The sequence below is a fragment of the Perognathus longimembris genome, chromosome 20 (genome assembly GCF_023159225.1).
Source record: "Perognathus longimembris pacificus isolate PPM17 chromosome 20, ASM2315922v1, whole genome shotgun sequence".
Taxonomy (NCBI): Eukaryota; Metazoa; Chordata; class Mammalia; order Rodentia; family Heteromyidae; genus Perognathus; species Perognathus longimembris.
This window is the reverse complement of record NC_063180.1, coordinates 27,741,278-27,768,890: the sequence shown is the minus strand read 5'-3', so window position 1 is coordinate 27,768,890 and position 27,613 is coordinate 27,741,278. Positions and strand designations below refer to the sequence as shown.

General features: G+C 46.3%; 1 long non-coding RNA gene across 1 annotated transcript; it reads right to left on the bottom strand.

Annotated features, from left to right (window-relative positions):
• Positions 1-1,004: 1,004 nt before the first annotated feature.
• Positions 1,005-27,583, bottom strand: LOC125338663. Its single transcript, XR_007208347.1, has 3 exons — positions 27,507-27,583; positions 16,979-16,984; positions 1,005-1,079 (listed from the first exon to the last, which is right to left on the bottom strand). It is a non-coding gene; the product is annotated as an uncharacterized LOC125338663 (long non-coding RNA).
• Positions 27,584-27,613: the final 30 nt, after the last annotated feature.

Genomic DNA, 27,613 nt, shown 5'->3' with positions numbered 1-27,613 from the left:
CTGTCCTACACAAACTACAACCATGTGATTTCCCTCCAGTGTCAGTTACATTGTGTTTACAGCATTCATTGCTCTTAACAAAGACTTTAGCACATAGACCACAGTCACACTGTCTGTTTTCCTTGAGAGACTTACTGCATTGTGTAATATCTAATGAATTCTTCATAATGCCATTGCCATTTAGATGATCAATTTCTTTGTGTTCCATGTGCTCAGGAGTACGTGAATATTCATGGTGGTTCTCTCCCCGGTGTAGGCTTACACAGGAGATGGCTTCTGCATCCTTTAGCAAACTCTGTGTCAATGAAGAGCTGTGAGTCTTCATTTCTGTCGAGTCATTCCTGTCAAGTGAGTCTTGCAAATAAAGAGATTTCTGCTGTGGGAAGATGATGAAACATGATCATCAATTGTTCACATTCATCTCTATGGCCATATCTCAACATGAGAATACTAGACTACTTAGCCTAGACATAAAACATATTATAACTGGGCACTGATAGCTCACGCCTGTAATCCTACCTACCCACATGGATGAGATCTGAGAATCATGGTTCAAAGTCAGCCAGTTCAGGAAAGTCCATGAGCATCTTACCTGCAATAATCCATTCACAAAAAGCTGGGAGAAGTGCTGTACTTCAAGTGGGAGGGTGCTAGCCTTGAGCAACAGAAGGAGTGGGACAGTACCGAGGCCCTGAGTTCGAGCCTCAGGACAAGCAAAAACAACAACCAACTGATTTTTTCTTTTATATCCACACCTTGAAAATGCCAAAGACATGCTCCATGTAAGATGTCAACAAGATAAGAATCAAGTTAATTTCCAGATCGGCATGTGTGTGGGTGTGTGTGTGAGATAGAGAGATAGAGAGACAAACAGACAGACAGAGAGACAGAAAAAAAGAGAGACAAAAAGAGAGAGTATACACATAGTTGAAGAGAGAGACATAGACAGACACATAGATAGGTAAGATCATTGGCTTCAAACTATTTTGTATTGCATATCTGAGTTTAAGTTTGTTTTTATTTTTGTTTTTGCTAATCCTCGGGCTTGAACTCTGGGCCTGGGCACTGGCCCTGAGCTTCTCTTTGCTGAAGGCTAGTGCTCTACTACTTGAACCACAGCACCACTTCTGGCTTTTTCTGTTCATATAGTACTGAGAAATCAAAGCCAGGGCTTCACGTATGCTAGGCAAGCACTCTACCATGAAGCCACATTCTTAGACCCTGAGATGAAGGTTTTGAAATCCTGTTATTTTCCTCACAAAATTCAAACTATGTGGAGCTTTCAACCAAGACATTTCCTCAGCTAAGGATGAGGCAGGCACTTGCTTTTTCCGCTACTCTTTCCACTGCCAGGTCATTACTGGTCATGACAGGAGTCACATCCGTGTAACTTACCACTGACGGGGTCACGTGGACCTTAGCGCTGACTTGCTGTATGTAAAGACGGCCATCTTTGCCATGTGGAATGAAAATGCCTGTAAGAAATGTTTAAAAGCATACCTAGCATGAAAGCGGGAGGAGATTTTAAAAGCATCTTAATCCGCATTTGTGTAGTCATTCAATGAATCAAAGGAAAGGAAACAATTCTTAGGAAAAGCACCTCCTGTCATATTCACAATCATGAAAAATTTCTGTCATCACTGACGCTTCAAACCCGGACTTGTGTGCTGTTGCTGAGATTTCTGCCTCAAGGCTAGTGCTTCACCACTTAGCCACAGCCCCACTTTCTGCTTTTTTGTGCAGAGTAAGAGAGTATCCCAGAGGTCTCCTGTTTGGATGGCATCAAACCACCATCCTCAGATTTCAGCAATCCTGTGTAGCTACGATTGGAATTGGAAATAGAGTAGCTAAGAGAATACAGTGTAACTGTAATCTAGATAATACAACTGAATCTTAGGAATCCCACAGTGCCTCCAAATTAGATTAAGATTCTGTTCATGTAACTCTATGTTCACAAACAATAGGAAAATACAATATATGGTCTAGGGGTGGATTCAGAAGTAATCTCTCAGTTTCTATTTCTGCCTTAACAAAATACAGGCTACCGTCAAAAGTATACTCTGACAGACTGAATTCACATAGAAATTCCAATGGAAAGAAGCTGAGTCAATGTATATGTACGTATATATATATGCTTAATTTTATACCTCACATTGATAAGTATATATGTGCACTGGATGGGTCCCAGTACTCACCGATGGACTCCAGCAGACAGGCAACCTCTGACATCACATCTCTCCACAGCTTCCTCTGTGCTGCGTTCATCAGGGCCCACTCTTTGGGGGTGAAGTTCACAGTTACATCCTCAATGTTCAGAGGTTCCTACAACACCCAAGACGGATCCCATTCGACAGTGCAACAGGGACAACTTCATCAGACAAGACTTGAGATGACGCCAACTGAGGTAGGTAGAGGGGAGACTGGGTATGCACAGAAATCAACAGTTCTATGGCCCAGTGGCAAAGAGTTCTTGCTTCCTATACATGAAGCCCTGGGTTCGATTCCCCAGCACCCCATATATAGAAAAGGCCAGAAGTGGTGCAGTGCCTTGAGGCAAAAGAAGGTAGGGACAGTGCTCAGGCCCTCAGTTCAAGGCTCAGGATTGGCCCAAAAATAAGAAAAAAAGAAACCAACGGTTCTTCAGGGCAAGAATGGGGCACCCTCAGCGTGAGTGGCCTCAGCGCTGTCCACACTGTAAGGTGCTATGGAGGGGCAGATGAGCAGGCGAACCCCGGAATACTGCATGGCATGTGGAAGAGATGATATGGAATAACCCACACTCCACATGGAACACCTTCCTCTCTTGGGACTGGAACTCGGGTCTTGGGTGCTAACCCTGAGCATGGTTTCTCAAGGCTACTTTGTGCTCTGCCCCTACAGCCACAGCTCCCCTTCCAGCTTTTCTTGGTGCTTGATGAGAGATAAGAGTCTGGGGGATTTTTCTGCAGGGCTTTGAGCAACAGTGGCCAGTCCTCAGCCTTCGGAGCCACGTGGTTATGACTCCTTTAGAATAAAGTTTGTGCAGGCATTGGGCTTTGACCTCATGACTTACATGTTGTCTCAGAGTTTCCTTTGCTAAATCTGAGTGTTCTCCCAACAGAGGTATACATTCATTTCCCCATTTCTCTTCTTCTTCTCCTTTTCTCACCCACCCTAACCTCTCCTCCCTCTCCTTCCCCTCCTACCCCTTCTCCCTCCCTCTCCTCCCCCTCCTTTTCCTTCTCCCTCTCTCTCTCCCTCCTTCTTCTTCTTGGTAAATTAGTGGAGAAATGAATCTCATGGGTTTTCCTGCCCAAGCTGGCTTTGAACTGGGATCTTGAGGTCTCAGCCTGCTGAGTAGATAGAATTACTGCTGTGAGTCACCTATGCTCCATTCGAAGACTTAAATGTTACTAGAAGCACTCAGCCACTGGTGGTTCATTTTACCTACTCAGGGATAAGGCAGGATGGACTACAGAAAAGGAAGCAGGGTAAAAGGCTGCCAGGAATAAAAAACCTCAGGCTTAAAGCTAGTCCATCAACTTCTCCTAAGATTAAGGGACAATGTTATTCATGGGAAAATGAGGCCAGATAAGTTCAGAAGAATGAGGCCCGGTGAAGGCAACTCAGAAATGTTGTGTTTAGAAACATACTATCTCAGCTTTAGAGGCGAACAGGATGCATCCCTTCCCAAGAAACGCATTTCTCAGCCCAAGAAATAACATTTGTTGGGCACGATGTATGCCTTCCCGAGTAAAACGCTCCCCCCAAACCTAAGAAACCAGGTCTTTACTGGTCATGACAGGAGTCACATCCGTGTAACTTACCACTGACGGGGTCAAGTGGACCTTTTCGCTGACTTGCTGTATGTAAAGACGGCCATCTTTGCCATGTGGAATGAAAATGCCTGTAAGAAATGTTTAATAGCATACCTAGCATGAAAGCGGAAAGAGATTTTTAAAAGCATCTTAATCCGCATTTGTGTAGTCATTCAATGAATCAAAGGAAAGGAAACAATTCTTAGGAAAAGCACCTCCTGTCATATTCACGATCATGAATGATAATTTGTCATCACTGATGCTTCAAATCAGGACTTGTGTGCTGTTGCTGAGATTTCTGCCTCAAGACTAGTGCTTCACCACTTAAGCCACAGCCCCACTTTCTTCTTTTTTGTGCTGAATAAGAGAGTCTCCCAGAGTTCTCCTGTTGGGATGGCATCAAACCACCATCCTCAGATTTCAGCTTTCCTATGTAGCTACGATTGTAATTGGAAATAGAGTAGGTAAGATAATACAGTATAACTATAATCTAGATAATACAACTGAATCTTAGGAATCCCACAGTGCCTCCAAATTAGATTAAGATGCTGTTCATGTAACTCCATGTTCACAAACAATGGGAAAATACAATATATAGTCTACGGGTGGATTCAGAAGTAATCCCTCAGTTTCTATTTCTGCCTTAACAAAACACAAGCTACCGTCAAAGTATATTCTCACAGGCTGAATTCAAGTAGAAATTCCAGTGGAAAGAAGCTGAGTGAAAGCATATGAACGTATATATGTGCTAAATTTTATATACTCACATTGATAAGTATATATGTGCACTGGACGGGTCCCGGTACTCACCAATGGACTCCAGCAGACAGGCAACCTCTGACATCACATCTCTCCACAACTTCCTCTGTGCTGCGTTCATCAGGTCCCACTCTTTAGGGGTGAAGCTCACAGTTACATCTTCAATGTTCAGAGGTTCCTACAACACCCAAGACAGTTCCCATTTGACAGTGCAACAGGGGCAAGTTCAACAGACAAGCCTTGAGATGACGCCAACTCAGGTAGGTAGAGGGGTGACCGGGTATGCACAGAAATCAACAGTTCTATGGCCTAGTTGCAAAAGTTCTTGCTTCCTTTGCATGAAGCCATGGGTTCGATTCCCCAGCACGACATATATAGAAAAGGCCAGAAAAGGGGTGGTGGCTAAAGTGGATCAGTGCTAGCCTTGAGGCAAAAGAAGCTAGGGACAGTGCTCAGGCCCTCAGTTCAAGGCTCAGGACTGACCAAAAAACAAAAAACTAAAAAAGAAACCAATGGTTCTTCTCAGCGTGAGTGGGCTCAGCGGCCTCAGCGATGGCACAGTGTAGGGTGCTGTGGAGGGGCGGATGAGCAAGGCACACCCCAGAAGACTACATGGCATGTGGAAGAGACAATATGGAATAACCCACATTCCACATGGAACACCTTCCTCTCTTGGGACTGGAACTCGGGTCTTGGGTGCTGACCCTGAGCATGGTTGCTCAAGGCTAGTTTGTGCTCTACCCCTAGAGCAACAGCTCCCCTTCCAGCTTTTCTTGGTGCTTGATGAGAGATAAGAGTCTGGTTGACGGGCTGGGGATATGGCTTAGTGGGAAGAGTGCGTGCCTCGTATACATGAAGCCCTGGGTTCAATTCCCCAGTACCACATATACAGAAAATGGCCAAAAGTAGCTCTGTGGCTCAAGTGGCAGAGTGCTAGCCTTGAGCAAAAAAAAAGAAGCCAGGGATAGTGCTCAGACCCTGAGACCAAGCCCCAGGACTGGCCAAAAAAAAAAAAAAGTGTCTGGACGATTTCTCTGCAGGGCTTTGAGCAACAGTGGCCAGTCCTCAGCCTTTGGAGCAACATTGTTATGAGACCTTTAGAATAAAGTTTGTGCAGGTATTGGGCTTTGATCTCATGACCTACATGCTGTCTCAGAGTTTCCTTTGCTAAATCTGAGTGTTCTCCCAACAGAGCTATACTTCCATTTCCCCATTTTTCTTCTTCTCCTTCTCTCACCCACCCCTCCCTCTTCTCCCTCTCTTCCCTCTCCTCCTCCTCCTCCTCCTCCTTCTCCCTCCTTCTCCTCCCCCTCCTTTTCCTTCTCCCTCTCTCTCTCCCTCCTTCTTCTTCTTGGTAAATTAGTGGAGAAACGAATCTCATGGGTTTTCCTGGCCAAGCTGGCTTTGAACTGGGATCTTCAGGTCTCAGCCTTCTGAGTAGATAGAATTACTGCTGTGAGTCACCTATGCTCCATTCGAAGACTTAAATGTTACTAGAAGCACTCAGCCACTGGTGGTTCATTTTACCCACTGAGGGATAGGCAGGATCGACTACAGAAAAGGAAGCAGGGTAAAAGGCTGCCAGGAATCAAAAAACTCAAGGTTAAACCTAGTCCATCAACTTCTCCTAAGATTAAGGAACCAAAGTTATTCGTGGGGAAATGAGGCCGGATAAGTTCAGAAGAATGAGGCCCGGTGAAGGCAACTCAGTAATGTGGTGTTTAGAAACATACAATCACTATCTCAGCTTCAGAGGCACAACAGGATGCATCCCTTCCTGAGAAACACATTTCTCAGCCCCAAAAATAACATTTCTCTGGCAGGATGTATGCCTTCCCAAATTAAATGCTCCCCACAAACTTAAGAAACCCCCAATCAAAATGTAGACAACAAGGGGCTTTCCTTATCTCAAGGAAAAGGAACTGCTCCATGGCAGGATGGGTTCCACCTGCCGAGAGAGCCCCAAACATCCAGAAACTCAAGACATAACACCAACCCCCAACTGTTGGTGATTAGGGCAAAGAGAAAACACCTATCTTGGCATACAGTTGAAGTCACACCCCCTGCCTTTACCATATTAATAGTCTCAACAGCCAAGGAACTGCCTATCTCTGTCTATCCAAGACAGGACCTGCACTCTTGTAAGAGTGTGCCCTTGCTTTCTGAATTTCTGTCTCCTTTTTGTCTACTGGCTTGCTTACTTCCTCAGTAGAACTCAGCCAAGTTTCCTTATCACTGTGAATTGTCCAGAAATTCTTTTTCTGGGATTGAAGTTAAGGACTCTAAGAGAGGAGTCCCTATGTTAAAAGGAAAATGTCACAAACCCTCACCTGCATCTGGTGCAAGGAGACAGAGATCGGGGGATCATTGTTCCAAACCAGGCCAGGGAAGGAGAGTCTCAGAGACTCACATCTCCAGTAAGCTGCACAGAAGATGCCAGAGTGGCACTGTGGCTCAAACACTAGATCCTTAGCCTTGAGCCACATAACCTCAGTGACAGTGCCTTGGCCCAAAGTTCAAGCCCCAGCACTGTCAAAAAGTAAAGATGAAAACTTCAGAAAACCATTCATAACATTGTTTGCACCTTCGTTGCAATGAATGGTTTCCATAACTATACCTAAGAGTATCACTCAATAAAATCTTTCAATGATATTATATGCTTTTTTTTTTCTTTTGCGGGTTCTCGGGCTTCAACTCAGGGCCTTGACACTATGCCAGAGCTTTTCTGTTCCAGGCTAGTGCTCCAACACTTTAGTCACACCTCCAACTTGCAGCTTTTTGCTGGTCAACTGAATAAGAGTCTCCCCAGTTGCCTCATGAGGCTGTCTTCAAAAGTGCCACCCTCAGATCTCAGGCTCCTGAGTAGCTAGGATTGCAAGCAGAGCAGCCCGGGCCCTAATATCCTGTGCAACTGCAGCAAGCAACACAGTAGCCATTCCTTCCTTGAGAACATAAAGCCAGCACTGTATTATTTATTCAAAGTCGAGAGCAGCTGGAGGAGATCCTTACATTCTTTAGAATGAAGGAGTTCCAACAAAGCATGGGATCTTTGTGGTGTCATTTCTGGGCACAGATCATGACAGGGTTGGTCAGAATGAGGTTCAAGGGCATTAAGAATGGCAGTTTCTCCAAGACCAGTCAGGGGGACACTGAGAGCCCAGTGATCACCATTCATTCCTGATAGCATGTCTCATGCTCAGTGTTTATGCAAACTCATGTATTATATATCACTGTCTATCTTCTTGTTCTTTCCATTCTGCTAAGTAGGAAGTGTTTTATAGTCCAGTAAATTATTATAGAGGCTACATATTGAAGGATGGAGTCCTGGAGTTTTTAATAGCGCACTAGCAGTCTGCAGGCAGCCGCTTGTTAGAAAGGCCTGCAGCCCACACATACCCTTAACACTGTCGGGAAACAGGACAGAGAGCGAAGAAAGAACAAAAACCATAGGAGCAAACCAATCCAGCTCCAATGGAGAGCTGACTTGGGACGCCATGGAGACTAGAGACCAGCCAGGTGAGAGGACGCAGGGAAGCAAAGATGGAGACACAAACAATGGCACCTGAGTTGGCATGACCCTAAATAAAATCAAGTCTGGGGATTGGGTCACAGCAAGCTCCCAGAGCCAGGCACTTGACTGACAGGTACACTAACCTATAGGACAACAGGCACACCATGAAGCCAAGGTGGCAGATAGTACAATTCGCGGTGTGGTCAGTGATGGCGATAGCCAGATCCCACCTCCCTATTACAAGAAGCCTCTTTATTGGGGTCTGTCCAATTTCCAAAATTTTACCTAATGTTTTCATTTTGCCCTATATTCTATATTTATTCCCACTTTTCTCCTAAATGTATACCTTCAAACTGAATTCTGTTCATGAAATTTCCTAGGGGTAACTACCAGTCATCAAACATCAAGATGGTGAGGGAGGCCAGATCTGGAGATCAGAAGCTGACTCCATCTCCATTATCTCCCTCAGCCCTGAGCTTCAGAGTTGAGGGCCCTGCCCCAACTTCTCAGAAGCATGGGAAGGTTCCCCCCATCACTGTAAACAATAGAAACTGTCCACCCCACCCCACCCCCCAATCCACCTGCCAACTCTAACTAGCTGGTTCAAGCAGATACTATGTAACAGGTTGTAACTCTACTGGACAACTGCGTGTGGCTTAGCATACTCTATAGGTGTTGTGACCTCATTGGCCAGGTACCTGTGGCGAGATTGTCCACGCGGCCTTGGCCATTATAACTCTATAAAGCAGCAGCTCTAGCACTCCCCAAGTCTGGGCTGTGGCCCTGCCCAGTCAATTTATTCTTACTTCCCCAATACCTCCATCTTTTTACTGTAGACTCTCTCTGAGTGGTGGACTCTTCGAGGGGCGGGGAGACCCCCTCCCTCGGATCCTTCCCCCATTACAACCTGGTTTAAAGTTACCTCAAACAAACAACTGCTTGTGACTGAGCTACATTAAGGCTTTCAGTTTCCCTCAGCAATGCCCCGATCTCCCAGTTCAACCTGGGCCATTGGGGAGAGGAACAGCTGTTATGCTCAAACACCGGACCCCCACAAGGACCACCAGAGACCTACACATATGCAAAAGCAAAAGGAGTATTTATTGTAAGCTCGAGCTTGGTCCTCCGTGCACTTGGCAACTGGACACTAAGAGGCCATGAGCCTAGGGCTTTCAGCTGTTTTATACATTTTTTTGTGGGGGAGGCAAGGACTTAGCATACACTATAGCATCTTTTAACAAATCAACACACACCTCGGGAAAATTATAAAATAATTCTAAAGCATGTTTGGCGCATTTGGTGAAGGGAAATCCGGAAAGGGTCATTGGTGAGATCGAGGGACCGACACTTTTAGAATTGATTGGTTAAGCCCTAAGGGTGTAGCAAGGGGGACAGTGCACCACTGCAGGGTTTTAGATACAGGAAACCACACCTGGGTGGGGGAGTTCTGGTGATTGTAAAACTTGTTTTTCTTCTCTGCAGGTCACTCATATGGGTATTTACAGTTTTTCTGAAAGCCATCTGCCCCAGGGCATTTTATGGTCTTTCCTAGGTCCTTAACCACAAAGGGATTTACAGAAGCAAAATTAGTAGTTAGTAACTACAAAATTGTGATTACAATTTTTAGTTTCTCCCCAGGGAACCGCTGAAAGTACCGCCTCTTAGCCTGTGGGAACTCAGTTTTAGGGACCACAGTTAGCACCACACTAACTCAGTTGCACACATCAGCATGATTAATGAGTCGCTGGACATTGGGGAGGGTAGGTGAAGTTTTCCTTTAAAAGTGGTGACTCTTGGAGTCCTTGACTTCAATCACAGAAAAGAACTTCTGGACCAGTCGCCATGGTAAGAACTAGGCTGAGCTTTATTGATTGCGCAAGCAAGCAAATGGACCAGCAGACAAACAGGGAAGGGGCACTCTAACAGATTGTGGAGCTGGGCAGAAGAGACGGGGAAACAGATCCTTGGCTGTTAGGAGTATTCGTGTGGCATTCATAATCTGCTAGTATGTGCTACTGCACTTCTGTTTGTCTACTACTTTGCTTACTCCATTAAGCTCTGCTATGTTTTCTTACATCCTGCCTTGCCCAGAAATTCTTATTCCACAAAGTCAACAACCCTAAGTGAAGAGTCCCCACATTTAAAGGTAACTTCACAAACCCTCACTGGACACTCTGACAAGCCAATTCCCATGAGGCCACCAAACAGGAAAGGAAGACATTCCCTGTGCTCCTTCCACACACCACTGAATTGCAGGCCAGAGTGCACGGATCATTTACTAGTGGACAATATTCCGATCAGTGACCACTACTTCAGAGTCACTCCTTGGAATTCCAACTCGTGAACAAGTCTTCTTTGTACTTAATATGATAACGCAGCGGAGCACTGTTGGCTCTAGTCTGTAAGCTGAGCCCATCTGAGCTGCTCAGGAAGCAGAGTTCTGAGAATTGGGCCTCAATGGCAGCCCAAGCAGAAGCATCTCAAGAGTCTTATCTCTAATGAACCACCAAGGAAATACAAAGTGGGGTTGTGACTCTCTGTGGTAGAGCAGTAGCCTGCAACAAAACAGGCCAGGGACAGTGCTGAGGCCGAGTTCAAGTCCTCCCACTGACAGTAAAAGAAAAAAAAGATATAAACACCCGATGCCAAAGTCTCATTTCTTTAAGGAAAGCTTTTGCTACTCACCGGGGACGCCATCATCCCAAGACAGTGCTCCACTAGGCTTTCACTCCCAGGCAGTCCCAGTGCCACGCTGAAGGAAGCAAGGAGGGAGGAAGAAGCCAGCAGCCACCTCCAGCCTAAGATTTCCAGCCACTGGGAAAGTGAAGTCCTGGCTCCTCCCACACGTGCGCCTCCATCCAATCAGCAACTCTGCAGAGCACTGGGTGAACAGTCACGCCCAGGGCTGTCCTTCAGCCCCAAAAGGACAGGCCTCTGAAAAGAAGAGACTGGCCCACTAATGAGGTGGGGGGTTGGTCCCAGGAAATTCAGGTCCCAGCCCCAGACTCTGGGAATTCCGGTGGTGCCCACTGGGGCTAAACAACACTATGTCTTTACATATCCCCTTTAGGTCTATGCAACCCCCTTAATCTGCAATTGAAAGGATGGCTTGTCTCCCCTCTGGGCATTGGAAGGTGGGTGGACAGCCCTGCTGTAGTTAAGTAAACAGTTGTGTTTACATTTGATCTTCATCACCTTCAGTGTGACATTTTTATTACCTGGGCTCAGGTCTCTAGGACTGACTTCTTCTTGAAATAGTTGACCATTATATGTGGACATCCCTTTTAGGAGATAATGCATCCTGCCATATATTTAAAAACAGTTGTTTGTCGTTGAGAGGGAATGCATGGTCCACAAGGAGGAGCTGTTTTCCCAAGTATTTCCTCTTCCAGGATACATGTGAACCTTTGGTATGTGAACTGGGCCAGGGTCCTGAAGGCAGGGCCTAAAATCTGATCCTGAGAGTCTTTTTCCCAAGGATAGCCCTCTACCACTGGAGCCAAGGCGCCATTTCTGGTGGGTTTTTTTTTTTCTAAGTAGTTTATTGGAGATAGGAGTCTGGAAGATGTCCCTGCCTGAGCTGGCTTAGGAAATTGATCCTCTGATTTCCAGCTCGTCGGTAGCTAGGATTGTTGTCCTGAGCAGAAAGTGCCTGGTGAGATATCTTAATTAAAACCACCAGGGCAGGCTCATTTCCAGGGCACTTGGACTTCTATTCGGAAGATAATTGCCTGTGCCTCTGTTATAACTTGTGCTGGGAAACCTGTGTCACAAGGATATTAGAATAAATACAGCAAACTCAACAGACCAGATAAACTTTAATGGACAGTTGAAGAGGGTCATCTTAGCCACAGTGACCTGAGGAGAGTTAGGAGACCTGGCAAACAATTCCAGGCAGGGCTCAAGGGTCTTAAGTAGGGTAGAAGGTGGCCCAAAACAAAAAGTTTCAGGACATGCTTTGCAAGTTTGTGGTTTTGATTTTAGTAACTTACCCAGGCCTGGTTCTGGGAGCCTGCTCTGCAAACTCACTGAGCAAGCCCGGTTTTAACCAGCTGCGGCCTGGGTTGTGAATGCAGGTGCCTTTTACTTGGGAGGAGCAGGTATATGCCTCCACGTTTTTTAAAGTGTAGAGTCCAATCAAATTGTATTACTATACTTACCATAGTGTTATGGGGTTCAGGGATCGATGATCAAAGAGACCACTCAGTCAGATGACAATCGGGGATGTAAAGAATTTTGGTGAGAGAGAAAGTCCAGGCAGGGTCAAGGCTGGGACCTCAAGATGGAGCCCAGAGCCATGTCAGAAGGTTGCCTATAAGCCCCCAAACCACAGGAATTTCCCCTTTATTCTAACTATCGGAATCAGTCACACAGGTTAGGGTGTCTTGACCTTTACTGGAAATCACCTCACCATGAGGTGATAAAATAGGATGCAACTCTGCAAGGGGTGCGGGGAACAGGGGAAGAGGAAGAGGAAGGCTCACAGATAGATGTGGACAATACCTAGCAAAGCAAAACAAGTTCAAAACAAGTTTGATAAATAGAGCTCAGGCCAGATTACATTATACGATATCAGTCATATTTGTTCAAAGCTAGTGCCAGTCGACAGTCATTCATTGGCATTTACATCATTTCTAAAGCACTTTCAAAATTTCAATGCTATATACCAAATATCCAGGTGGGCTTCCAACCCACAACAGTAGTCAGCAGCACTCAGTCTATTGGGCTAGGAGTCTCATTTAGATGTGCTCAGCATAAGTTCACCTCCACACACAGGTGATAGCAACAGACTTACAGAAGTGGAAGTGGCAGTTACTGATCACAACTAGCAATTCCAGTAAAACTCTGGCGAATAAAGCAATGAAACATTAAGGCAATCATTAAAGCAATCAAAATCCTCTTTAATTGTTGGTTCTGGGCTTAACTGGTACTTACTAAGGACCCAGCTAACTTCTTTAAAACATGCAAATGGGGTAACTATTGGGCTTGATCTCTCCTTCCTTTCTTTTGCAAGCTCCAGCAGCTCCAGGCCCAGCTGCTTGGGGCTCCAGTTATTCCACTCAGGTTTGCCCCTCCCTAGGTCAACTACTTTTTCTAAGCCTGCTGTTTCTAGAGACCCTAAAAAGGAGGCTCCCCTATGCCTTTTACTTGTTTACAACAAGTTGACCAAAGACCTGAAAGGACACCCACAGAGGCATCAGCTCTGGGCTCTCACCACAGGAGGGGCCCAAGCCAATTCCTCTGGATTCTCTTCCTAGCTGTCTTTTGCCTCACCTGGAGTCTCTAAACTCTGTGACCTAAAGCCTCCTAAGCTCATGTGTGTAAGATCCAGCCTGGGAGGCTCCATGCAGATGACCCCACCGGTTTAGGTTTAATTCTGCGCCCAGGACCTGAGTTAACCTAGGTAACTGAGATACCTGGGAGCAGCTACCTCTGCCATCTCTGAGGTCACATCCAATCCACCTGGCCAGATCTCCAGCCTTTCCCTATATGATCTAGCTAACAGCAGCCTCCCTTTCCCTCCCCACCCCACCCCCTTTTCCTTTTTGCTCTATTTTCTTTTCTCTGCTTCCTTCTCCTCTGTCTCCCCATGCCTCCATCTTGTGTGGGCTGGCAGTTTACTCTTCCCCCACCCCCACCAAATTTCTTTCTACTGGACCATGTGGTAGGTTTCCTTCTTGGCCAAGCGTCCAGTATGCTCATGTCATCAAATCTGGCCTCAGTATTTCCTGAACAATGAGTCCAGTTGTCTCCATCAAGGGACACTGGATCCCGACATCTTGAGGGACCGACACGTGTCCTGCAGGTGCTTGGTGTAATCGGGAGGTCAGATCTGGCCAGTGCCATCATTACCTGTGGAGAAATTTCAGGCTGACTCCAGCTCAGATTAGAGCAGAAGCCAACTCCAACTCCACTAAACTCTCCCCCACCCCATCCAGGGACGCTCCCCTTTATTATGATAAGTTATGTAAATTGACCACCTGAGGCCTGGGAGCTTCAAGGGAACCTGTGCCCTCCCATGGATTAGCATGTCCACCTGGTGTGAAATCCTTGTGCCCTCCAGAGTGGGTGTATCCACCAGATTTCAAATCTATGTGCCAAATCTAACTAGAATGATAGGTTGGTCCAAATAGATACTATGAGACAGACTGTAACTCTTTTGGCCACTTGCGTGTGGCCTAACATGCTCTGGATGTGTTGTATCCTCATTGGCCACCTGCGTGTGGCAAGTTTGACTGTGATGTTTGCCTTATAACCAGTCTGGAAGGCCACGCGAGCATGGTTCCAGCTCACGAGTCTGGGCTGCACATGTGCGGGCGGCTTCAGCTCCTGAGTCTGGGTCCTGATCCTGCACGCGTGGTCGGCAGTTTCGGCTCCTGAGTCTGGGCTGGGATCAAGGCCGGTTGGTTGACCTTTTGTTCACTTTTTACTTCCCCAATAAATCTGTCTTTTTGTCATCTTGCAGCTGGGGACTGTGTGGGGGATGTAATAGGGAGGCCAGATCTGCCCAGTTCCGTCAATAACTGTGGAGAAATTTCAGGCTGACTCCAGCTCAGATTAGAGCTGAAGCCAACTCCAACTCTACTAAACTCTCCCCCACCCCATCCAGGGATGCTCCTCTTTATTTTGATAAGTTATGTAAATTGACCACCTGGGGCCTGGGAGCTTCAAGGGAACCTGCTATGAGTAGGCATAGAATGATAGATTAATTCAAATAGATATTATGAGACAGACTGTACCTCTATTGGCCACCTGTGTGCGGCCCAGCATGCTCTGTAAGTGTTGTATCTTCATTGGTCACCTGCGTGTGACAAGTTTGTCTGTGATGTTTGCCTTATAACCAGGCTGGAAAGCCACACGGACACGCGATCCCAGCTCCCGAGTCTGGGCACTGATCCTGCAACTCGTGGTCCGCAGTTTCGGCTCCCGAGTACGGACTGCGACCAAGGCCAGTCGGTTCACTTTTTATTCACTTTTCACTTCCCCAATAAAACTGTCTTTTTGTCACCTTGTAACTGGAGACTGTATGGTGGACTCTTGGAGGAACCAGGAATCCCCTCCTTTGTGGGGGGACCCCGTCTCATTGTAGCGAACCACCACTCTACTTCAGTGGACTCTTGGGAGAACCAGGAATCCTCTCCCTTGGGAGGGGCTGGATCATTGTAGAAAACCCCCATTCTACTTCATACTGGTGCATACATTTGATGTCAGGTGGATACACCCACTTCGGAGGGCCCGTGGATTTGAGGACGGGTGCATAAGCCTACCCTTGGGAGGACACAGGTGCCCCTGAAGACTCGAGGCCTCAAGGGGTCAATTTACATAACTTATCATAATAAAGGGGAGCTTCCCTCAATTGGGTGGGGGTGAGCTTAGTGGAAATGGAGTTGGCTTCTGCTCTAATCTGAGCTGGAGTCAGCCTCAAGTGCCTCCTCAGTTAATGATGACACGGGCCAGATCTGACCTCCCAATTACACTCAGGTAGATGGGCTCCCCAACTTAGGTCCCTTCTCCTTTCCCACTCTGACTTGCTCTGCTCTCCTTGCTCTCCTGCATAATTTGTACCTGCTGAACCGCTAGACTCTCACTGGACCAGGATGAGGAGACCAACCTGAACCCTTAGAGGTGGGGTCGGGGGATGGTGGGGTGGGGTGGGGGAATAGCTAAAATCCCTCCCCCTCCTTCAACCCGGGCCTCAGCGAAGACACCACCCACCATGCCAAGCTTCTCCTCCTCCCTACAACCCTCCTCCTCCTTCCCCTTCCCCCTCCAGCCCTCTCTGTCACACAGCCTCTTTCAGCTGCCTATTCTGTTACTTGCTCTTGTGCTCACCAGAGCCCTTCCCCATTGGCTCCACTCTTCCCCTCGGGCCCCCTTGTTCCTACTCAGGACCAGACTGATGTGTCCCCAATTCCCGTAAACACTACCACCGACTCAGAAAAGCAAGGTGAGGAGCCTTTACTAACTCAAGACCACACTACACAGGGCGGGCAGCAGAGTGCAAGGCCAGCCTTCTTTCAACAGAGCTTAGACAGGGAAAACCACACGCGGTGCGTTACACGGAAGCCAGTGGATTTACAGAAGCAGTGCCAGTAGTCAGTAATAACAGGAAACAGTGACATTGATTAGGGCCCCTCCTAATAAAAGTGGTTACACATAAGCAACCCAAACAATGTAGGGGAACAAGAAGGGACAATCAGGACCACAATTATCTCTGGGGACTCATCTCCAATTAACCACCAGAACACAGAAGTGGAGCTGTGGCTGAAAGTTGTATAATACTAGCCTTGGACTCTTTAGCTCAGGGACTGCGCTCAGGCCCTGAGCTTTAGATCCATGACTTCCAAGGGGCAAAAAAACCCTAAATATTTGTCCTTAAGAAATACCTAAATATGGGGCTGGGGATATGGGCTAGGGGCAAGAGAGCTTGCCTACCATACATATTCTCCAGCACCACATATATGGAAAACGGCCAGAAGGAGCGCTGTGGCTCAGGTGGCAGAGTGCTAGCCTTGAGCGGGAAGAAGCCAGGAACAGTGCTCAGTCCCTGAGTCCAAGGCCCAGGACTGGCAAAAAAAAAAAAAAAAGGAAAAAAAAAAGAAATACTTAAGTATTCTACGTATTATCTAAGTATTCTGCTCAAAACACCCATTTAATGCCTAAGAGTCCATTTGGTAAACTTCGGGGCTGGTACTCATTTACAGGGAGAATGTACATTGTCACTGTGAGGTTTAAGAGGCTGCATTCTTTTACAAAATATCAATGAGCCCCACAGTGGGAAGACTGAAGCTCCATGGACTGCACTAATATTCCTGACCTGGTCCCTGGTCCCGGGCTCCATTTCACCTACTCCTGCTATGGCCACGCCCCTTTACTCATTAACCTTGCCTCTGTCTCCTGCTCCTCATACTTCAGACTCAATCCTCATTCACAGAAGTGCCATCAAATTGCATGCTGCTCAGACAGAACAGAGCTCACACTGTGACCCTGGGGAAAGAAACACTATCTAAAACCATTGCTCATTATAACCCCACTGCTTGTAATTTACAACATAAGATTTCACCTGCTACTGAAATGTGTGTAGATTGTGTTTCTACTGCACAATGTTGTATGGTCAGAACTATGTGACCACATCTTCCCAAGGCCCTGAGGGTTCAGGCCAGCAGGTACTCTCAGTTCTCAGTTCTCAGTTTTCAACTATGCCATGAAAGGGGAAGGGCATAGTCTCCCCAGAAATTTGGAAGGCCTTATACTATAAGGGCTACAGTGCTGTAAATCATGCCCACGTCCATGTTCTGCATTAGCTGACTGGATGTTTAAAAGGCAGAAGGAGGGGGCTGGGGATATAGCCTAGTGGCAAGAGTGCCTGCCTCGGATACACGAGGCCCTAGGTTCGATTCCCCAGCACCACATATACAGAAAACGGCCAGAAGCTGCGCTGTGGCTCAAGTGGCAGAGTGCTAGCCTTGAGCAGGAAGAAGCCAGGGACAGTGTTCAGGCCCTGAGTCCCTGAGTCCAAGGCCCGGGACTGGCCAAAAAAAAAAAGGCAGAAGGAACACTTGGATTTTGGTACAACTTCTAAGCATAGACCGAGAGTGTTGGGGGCATTGGACTGGGAGCTTCCAGATGATAGGAGTCTGGCCAGGAAATGCCCTTCACAGGGCCTCTCTGCCTGTCTGTACTGTCATGGCTCCTTTGCTAGGGCCTCGGTATGACTCTGGCGCTGGAGTAAAGAGACTTGCAAGCATTGGAAACAGCCCCTGCTTTGTCTAATAACTGGAAGGGGCTCCTGGAAATGATGCCCAGAACAGACGCACTGCTTCACACCAGTGGGAATATCTTCTCATTTTTTCCTAAGAATTCAGAACCTCACATGTTAAGAAAGGGTAGAAAAGTCATGGTTATTTGAGAGCATAGGAGATCCTTCTTATATCTTTAGCAACTGCTAATGTAAAGTTTGGGGTAAAACAGACAGGTCTGAAAGTTTACAGCAGAAAATGTAATGCGAAGCAGGACTATCCCTTGTGAATCCAGAGGTTCTCCTTCCATGTGCGCAGCTGTGATCCATCTCCTGTGGCCGAGTAAATACTACTTCAGGTGGGGTAGCAAGGGGCAGCTTTAAGAACAACTCTGATGTTGCAAATGCAATAGGAAAAAGAGGTGGGGCAGGGGGAGAATGCAGTTGGGAATCTAAAATATATTACACAATTAGCAAGAAGTTGTTTAGACAACAGATTCTGCTGCCTACCCCTGGGAAAGCATCCCAGAATGGAGAACACCACCCCCAGGAGTAGGTAAAACCTCTTGTTTGTTTAAATGTTTCTTCTCCCTCCCCGCCCCCAACTTTCTTTTTCTCACCGATATTTGTTCTGATTCCTCAATAACCAATAAAGAAAGTTAAACAAAAACCTATTGTAAAAACTCATGTTAAAGGTATTACCCTCTAGCTGGTTGGCTCCCAGCCCATTCCATTCTTCTGGTGGGTGGGGTTGGGACCGAGCTGGGCAGGGCACTTTCACCACGGCTGCTGGGTGTGTGCCACACAGAAGCCCTCCACCATTCAAGGGAGGAGACATGCCCCTCTTCCATGCAGACCACCCGATTTCCCTCTCTGACCAAGGCCAAATGAAAAACCAGATGTCAGCCATTATCACAGATCCCGGGTCCTGAACACAACAGTGCTCGAATCAAAACAGTGCATCGATCAAAATCCATGTCTGACTTTGGCCCCAGAGCATTAGTAGCCAGTCCCCATTACTGAGCATTTTCTCCCATTGCATAAAACACTGCATTGCTTCTCTGTGACCCGCTGTGAGAAATTGCCACAACCTTAGCCAACTGAAGCAATCAGGAGTTGTCTTCTGCCAGGTTGAAGGGTTAGAAGCTTAGCACAGAGGCCAGGAATGGTGTCGCAGGCCTCTGCTGGCTACTTAGGATGCAGAGATTGGTGGCAGGAGCCAAAATAGCTGTCAGGATGTAACTTAAAGAAACTACACAACTTAACTAATAAGAACACTTGATGCTTTTACAACCTTGCCTGTTAAGCCAATACCTTGTCTAGCTTTAATTAACAACCTTGTGAACCTTACCCCTGCCGGGCCAGCCGGCATGGGAACAGGAATCCTGACTGAGGGACGGCGGGGATAAGGAAAAGGAAAAATAAGGCAAGAGAAAAAAGACAAGAGACAAAGATGGGGTACGGGAGGTCTGCAGCCATAAGATTGAACCTCAAGACTGTAGCAACAGTTTATTCTTAACTTCCAGCTTATATGCAGTTTTGGAACCAGAGAATAGCATAGGGTTGTTAAAATTTAAGAACACACAGGGGCTTTGAAGTTCGCAAACATTTGATTATAGTAAACACAGGAAAAGGTAGATTAACATAGGAATCTACTCCAGCAGACATAGCAAGGTGCAGACAATGGCAAAGCAATTCCAGATAGTGGCCATGAGCAAAGGTCCTTGCATCTGGTACATCCTAGCGATAACAGCACAGCCAGAAGTAAGACTGAATCTAGCTGCAAGTTTGGCTCCGGACATCTTGGCGACATCGGCACAGCCAGAGGTCAGGATGAGCTTAGCTGCTAGCCCAGCTCCCCACACTTACCCAGTCCCTGTCCTGAGAAAGAGCATCCCATGGTTCTGTAACCAGGCAACCTAATGACCCTGTCTAAGTGAGTTACCCTTTGCTGATTACTATATAAGCTGCCCTGCGAAAATAAAGTTTGGGACCTTGATCAGAACTTTGTCTTGGTCTCCCTCCTTGTGTCTGGTTTGTCTCTCTTTCAGGTTAATTCCCCCTTGGGCTCCTGTTGACAAAACCTCGCAGGCTGGGGCAGATTGGGACAAAAGGGGTTCAATGCCAGCTCTGCACCTGTTCCCTCTCCTTTTCCCTCTCCCTGCAAAAAGTGAATAATAGTGTTGTGCCCAAGCCCTAGAAGACCACCAAGAGACCACCGAGAGCCAGACGTTCCGAAATGCAAAAGCAAGGCAAGGCTTTATTAGGCGAGCTGCAGCCCGGACCTCGTCCTACACACCGAGGCAGCGGAGGTTACGAGGAAGGCCACGAGCAGAGTTTTACATGGGTATTTAAAGAAAAAAATCACAAAGTTACATAAACCAGGTGCAAGCAGGGTCGGGGCGCAAGGACAAATCTGATTGGCTCGGGGCTAGGGGCTTCTAAAATTTGATCAAAGGACATTCCACACTTCTATAATTGGTCGGCGGACATTCCAAGGCGGTCAGTGTGACCGAACGTTCCCAAACCTGTTGGGCCATCTGGGAAATGGGTTTTATGACCTATTGGTTTCGGCGTAAACATCCGCACAAACAACTTTATTCCTGGAATCTGTACAATGCCTGGCTAATTTTACCATAAACAAGTTATTTCCCGAGTTTTATGTATGTGTTGGGTCATTCCTAGCTTAACACAAACAACAAGATGGTTGCTATTTCTTTTAAGATGGAGTTGTCTTAGTCCTTCAATATTCCATTTCAAGAAATAAACTTGGCATATTAATATGTGTCAGTATTCCCAACTACAGACAAGGCATAATTAGGAAGATCACATCTGAAGGCCAGTCTGAACTTAAAGACTTAGCTGAAAAGTAAGGAAAGAAAAAAAAAAAAAAGTAAGTGTGGCACATGTGGTAGGAGCGCTTGTCTAGCAAGTGTAAGACACTGAGTTCAAATCCAAGTACCACCAAAACCAGAAGTTTGGCATGGATCTCAGAGGACCCCAATCAGCAGGGCTGAGCCTTTCTGGAAGCTCTGTGGCTCACTTTCTTCATTCAGCAATAGTGGGATATGAATCCTGTCATTGTTTCTCAAGAATATGAATGGAACTGGAGACTATACCATTCAGTAAAATAAACCAATCACAAGGAAACAATACTACATGAGTTCACCCCCTAGGTTAGGTGCCTTTAATGAATTAGCTAGATACTTTAGCAAACTGACAACTCTTTTCCCATGGTGCCTTGTAAAGTTTTCTAAACACTGTTCTCCTTTGAGAGAGCATAGACAGGACTTGAGAATATGTCAAGTGAAAGGAACTAGGTATGGAAAGATGAATGTGGTTATGTGCCCAATCACTGGTGAAAGCTAAAAAAGTTCATCACAGAATTCGTGTGCAGTAGTGGTCACTAGAGGCTAGGAAAAGTGTGAGCAGTCAGCAGATCACACCTGTAATCCTACCTACTCAGGAGGCTGAGATCCGAGGATCATGGTCCAAAGGCAGGAAAGTCCCACAGACTCTTCTCTCCAATTAACCACCAGAAACTGGAAGTGGTGCTATGGCTCAAGTGGAAGAATGAGACCCTTTGGCTGAAGAGCTGAGGGACAGTGCTCAGGCCCAGAGTTCAAGCCCCATGACCAACCAACAAATAACAACAAGCCCAAAACACAGTTATAAGTAGAAAAGAAGTCTAACGTTATAATTCACAAAAGAGTACTTGTAGTAAACAAGAGTTCATTACACATCTAAAAAAACTGGACGAGTAGGGCTGAGAATATGGCCTAGTGGCAAGAATGCTTGCCTCCTATACATGAAGCACTGGGTTTGATTCCCTAGCACCACATATATAGAAAAAGCCAGAAGTGGCACTGTGGCTCAAGTGGCAGAGTGCTAGCTTTGAGCAAAAAGAAGCTAGGGACAGTGCTCAGGCCCTGAGTCCAAGCCCCAGGAGTGGCAAAAAAAAACAACCAAAAAAATGGAACCTGCCCAAGACAGACCCTGATTACCCTGACTTTATCATTCCTTACACATTGTATGCATGTACATATAATTATAATAATTATAATACTTTCACTACAGCATGTAATGGGAAAGAAAACATAAATAAGAAATTACACTTTTAACTTTTACAACAAAGAAAAGTGGCCACTGGTCCTGACCCTTGGTGAAATCCACAGTGCATAGAAAGAGGAAATGAGTACCCACAGCTTGCCTGTAATTAGGCTAATTGCTCACCGAGTTTCAGGGCTCCAGAGCTGAGAAGCATTCCAGCATAGCCAGCTCTGCCCTTCTGTGTGTTAAGCTTCACACTGCCCCACAGGAGGTGCAGCCCCCCCTACCCCCGGGAATAAAAGCCCAGGAGCCCCTTGAGGGTCACTGGGCACTGCCAGCTACTGCTTTCTGTTCCACTCCTACATGGTGCCTGAAAAGTCAAGAAAGAGACTGAAGTATTAAGGAAATAGAAATGGGAATGGTTACAGGATCCGGGGAGGGAAGGATTTGAAAGACTGATATGAAATTTCAGTTATACAAGTTGAATAGGTCTAGGCGTCAACTAGACAATGGCCATGTCTATAGCCTTTGCAATTTTGTTAAGAGAATGGATATCATAGTAATTGTTCTTTTTTGCCAGTCCTGGGGCTTGAACTCAAGTCCTGGGCACTGTTGCTGAGCTTCTTTGCCTCAAGGCTGGCACTCTAACACTTGAACCACAGCACCACTTCTGGCTTTAACTGTTTATGTGGTGCTGAGAAATTGAACTCAGGGCTTCCTGCATGCTAGGCAAGCACTCTACTACTAAGCCACATTCTCAGCCCCCATGAGCTCTTTTGGCTCAAAGCTAGTGATCTACCACATTGAGCCACAGCTCCACTTCTAGTGTTCTGGTGGTTAATTGGAGAGTCTCACAGACTTTCCTATCTAGGCTGGCTTTGAACTGTGATCTCCAGATATCAGCATCCCAAGTAGATAGAATTGCATGTGTGAGCAACCTCTCTGAGGTTTGCCTCTCCTGAACTCAGGGCCTGGGCACTGTCCCTGAGCTTCTTTTGCTCAAGACTAGTGCTCTACGATTTGAGCTACAGTGCCATTTCTGGCCTTTTCTGAGTTGTTTTTTGGAGATAAAAGTCCCATAGACTTTCCTGCCCAGACTGGCTTCGAACCATGAGCCTCAGATCTCAGCCTCCTGAGTAGCTAGGATTTCACACTGAGCCACCACTGCCTAGCTCTACTTACCCATTTTTTCTTTTATTCCTTTCATTCCTTCTTCCCTCCTCTCTTCCTTCTTCTTTCCCTCTCTTCTCCTTCTCCTTATGTCCTTCCTTCCCTTCTTTCTTCTTTACCTCTCTTCTTCCCTCCTTCCACTATGCCTCCTCCTCCTCCTTATCTGCCTGTCTGTCATCTGTCTGTACCTCTCTTTTTCATCTCAGTAATTTGGACAGAGTCAACTGCCTGAGATGAAGTTACTGGTCTGTGAATAATCTTTGCTATTTCCTTTTTAAGAGAAATGTAAGATGGCTTTATGAAAATTGCCTTCCCACACAATTATTTTTAAGAATAAACCAAGCCAGGCACCAATGACTCATGCTTGTAGTCCTAACTACTCAGGAGGCTGAGATCTAAGGATTGTGGTTCAAATCCAGCCCAGGCAGGAAAGTCCAGAGACATTTCTGTCCAATCAACCACCAGAAAACTTATTTGAGATAGAATTCCAGTTCTGGATTTAGCACTTTATCAGTAGTAATTGTAAGAGCAGCCTGCTTTAAGCTAAGGCGAGCATGTAATGTCAACACGTGAATCAGCTAATTCACATCTGTGCAAAACTTACAGCCAGGTAGGTAAGGGCTGCCATATGTTCATGCATGAGCTAGCATTGGCATATCTAGCTTAGGAAGTTTCTGTGCCTTCCTGAGCCACTGTGCCCACAGACTTCTAGTGGAACATGAGAGACACCTGTGCAGAGACTCTGCGTGTGTGCACATGTGTGCATATGTCAGGCAAAAATGTTGGCTGCATTTTTGTATATGTAACATTATATAAATCTTGTGTCGAATAAGTTCTGAGTTTCAGTGATTTCTAAAAAAAAATATGAAGCGAGCAGCTCATGTGAACATTCTGTGCAGTGCACATGGGTTGAAACAGCACTAGCATATGGGGCGGATCTGGCTACCCTGGGGTCTGGGAAGCCCTTCCTTCAACTCCCTGGGACCGGGCATGGATCTGCTCTGCAAGTTGCCATCGAGAAGGACACAGAAGGGGCCCCTAAGTGTCCCTGGAGGTGGAATCCTGATTCCCACTGTGCCTCTCCCTGCACTGAGGTAGCACCGGTCCCAGTCTGGGCTACTTATGCCTGGGCTCCTCTATGCTGACCTGTAGGACAACGAGAAGATGCCGAGCTCACCTCAAGTCCTGGGTCTATAAAATATTTAGAGATGGGCCTGCTGTGCACATTTTTTTCCTCTGAGAATCATTAAATATGAAGGAGGGAAGAGATTTCCTTCAATGTGCTGACTCTGGACAACAAATGCATTTCATTATGTGGGGATCTGACTATAGTATTCAGCTTTATGGGATAGGATTGAAAGGTGACAAGGTACATCATGCCATTACACCAGAGTCCCTGGGGGACAAGAATGCTCCAGACACCCCCTTTCTCTCTCTCTCTCTCTCTCTCTCTCCCCCCTCTCTCTCCCTATTCCCTTTATATTATATGCCTCAGATTTTTCTCATTTTCCCCTTGATTTTAGAGCTAGTTTTTCCCTTGACTTTACTTTGTTCACCTGTTTTGTTAGGAAGCGTGAGAACCTGAGCCGAAGGGCTTCTGGGCCAGCATCCTTCCATCCATGCACGCTGGCGACAAGCTTTCCTGGATTGCAGTGGGCGACACCAGAGTGGATGGGGGACTCACCAGTGGGCACCGAGTTAGGCAGCAAGCGCTCCCCAGCCCTGCCGAGGAAGCCAGCAATGAAACAGGAATCCTGACTGAGGGGCAGCGAGGATTAAGGAAAAGGAAAAATAAGGCAAGAGAAAATAGACAAGAGACAAAGATGGGGTATGGGAGGTCTGCAGCCATAAGATTGAAACTCAAGACTGCAGCCAAGTTTATTCTTAACTTCCAGCTTATATGCAGTTTTGCAACCAGGGAATAGCATAGGGTTGTTAAAATTTAAGAACACAAAGGGGCTTTGAAGTTTGAAAACATTTGATTACAGTAAACACAGGATAAGGTAGATTAACATAGGAATCTACTCCAGCAGACATAGCAAGGTGCAGACAATAGCAAAGCAATTCTGCATAGTGGCCATGAACAAAGGTCCTTGCATCTAGCACATCCTAGCTATAACAGCACAGCCAGAGGTGAGAAAGAAACTAGCTGCAAGTTTGGCTCCCGACATTCTGCTGACATCAGCACAGCCAGAGGTCAGGATGAGCTTAGCTGCTAGCTCGGCTCCCAACACCCAGCCATGACCACAGCAGAGGGGCTTCTGCGTCCGAGCCCCGATGGCGCCCAGTACCTGCACGGGGTGTGCCACACCCCTGATCGCCTTCACCGTGAAGACCCCTGTTTCCCTGGGGCCAGAAGCAGGAGTACAGCTAAGAGGAAGAGGAAAGTCTTCATGGCCAGACATGCGCGCGGGGGATGTCAGCACCATAGCCCTGGGGAGAAGCCAGTGACACCCACATTTATGCCTTTCTCCAGACAAATGATCTTTAGTTTGTAATGTGAATGGCATCTTGATCAGCGAGGCTTGTCAGATGTGAGCGAGTTTCCAAGCTCAGCCACACAAAGCCCAGAATCCTCAAGGGGCGCCTGCCGACAATTTAATTTAATTTTCTGACTCTGGAAATCTGCCAAGAAGGAAGAGGAGCATGGGGAACAGCATGGGGTAGAGACCCATGTCTGGGTGTGTATGTGCTCTGTGAGAAAAACTAAATCAGTAGCTGTGATAGTTTGGAGCCATCTCCACTGTGCTCCTGGTGGTGCCATTGTGTGTGTGATACGTGTAATTACAAACACTGCAGTGCTTCTGATAGGCTGAGTGCCTCTTGGCCCGGTGCACTCAGAATTCCAGTCAATCATTTTTTGTAGGTCTTAATGTTATTATAAAGAGGTTATCTTTAAATCAGTCAGAGAGTCCATTTGTTTTGGGACAATGTCACCCCTTCCCTTGCTCTCTCCCGGTGTTTCCTTCCTGCTCCCTCCCACAAGCTGTACACTTCATTTTCAAGATAGTGTCCAATGAGGGCCACTGCTGCATTTGTCCACACTTTGTCCCTCCATTTCTGTGCCCCCTCCTTCCCCTCCTAAAAGGGAAATGAACCAACAGAACAGAAAGCAAAGAAAACAGAAATACTCTTGTTTCTGTTGCCTGGAGTTCATTTTGATCCATCTATTATTTTGTTTACTTTGTCACTCAGGGCTGAGACAGGGCTCCAGTTCTGGCTTGTTGCCAGTGAATTGGAGACAGGGCAGGAGCCAAGGTACCATCCACCCATGGGAAATTCCCGAGGGCTCCATCTGCATGCAGGGGCCCAGGCAGCCATGTTTTCTGTGATGACTTGGCATGTGACTTTTACACATAGAGAAATGTGCACACACTTACAGTGTAATTTTATTAGCCCTTTGCATTGGGTGCCCTGAACCATCTGTGCCTCCCTGGATAACAATCAGCCTGGCCGGGGAGTGCCAGTCATCATGATGGTGCCATGCCACAGAATTCCACTGGGCAGAGGAGAGAAGCTGAGGAATTTTAAGGGATTAGATTGAGAGATTATAACAGTATTAACGATGTTTAAGGAAACCGGTAGTCATTTTCTTCATTACTTATTCTACAACACCTTTTGTGGTTCCAAATTGACAGGAGAAATGTAGAATGAATGCCACCTACCGTCAACAGAGTAGAATTCTAGGTTCAAAAGAGACCAAGACAAGGCATCCATGTAAATAAACCCAGAGGGCTGCAGAGAGACTCAGATATCCTGAAACTATGAGTTATCTATATACACTGTGAAACTTGCTTTAGATTGTTGTTTTTTTTTTTTTTTTTTGGACACGTTGTGACAATTCTAAGGGTGGAATGCATTTTGGAACAGAACTATGTGTTCTGGACCTGCAATAGAATACATAATTCAAAACAAATGTTGTCTTTTTTTTTTTTTTTTTTTTTGTCTTTTTTGCCAGTCCTGGGGCTTGAACTCAGGGCCTGAGCACTGTCCCTGGCTTCTTTTGCTCAAGGTTAGCACTCTACCAATTGGGCCACAGCAACATTTCTGGCTTTTTGAATACATGTGGTGCTGAGGAACCGAAACCAGGGCTTCATGTATACGAGGCACGCACTCTACCACTAGGCCATATTCTCGGCCCAGATACTGTATTTTGCAGAAAATCTTAGTCGACATTTTTATGGTATCCAAATAAGTGATTGAAAAAAAGGCGGAGTGATCTAAATTCAAGCATTAGGTAAAGAGTAAAAGGACAAAATCCTCACCAGTAGTCAACAAAATACTTTAAAAACCAGATCTGTGCCAGAGGCTGGAAGAGGAAAACTTAGAATTCTAGTTTGCATGTGTGATGGGTGAATTCTCTATAAAATAATAAGAGGACAGGGCTTCTTCAAGATTTGGCCTTGAGTGAACTTTAAATTTCCATTTGGGGAGGGGTGCTTGAAGTCTGGGCCGGTCGGCTGTCCCTAGCTTTATCAACTCAATGCTAGTGCTCTACCACTTGAGCCACAGTGCCACTTCCGGTTTTCTTGTGGCTAGTTGGAGATAAGAGTCTCACGGACATAACTACCTGGGCTGGCTTTGAAC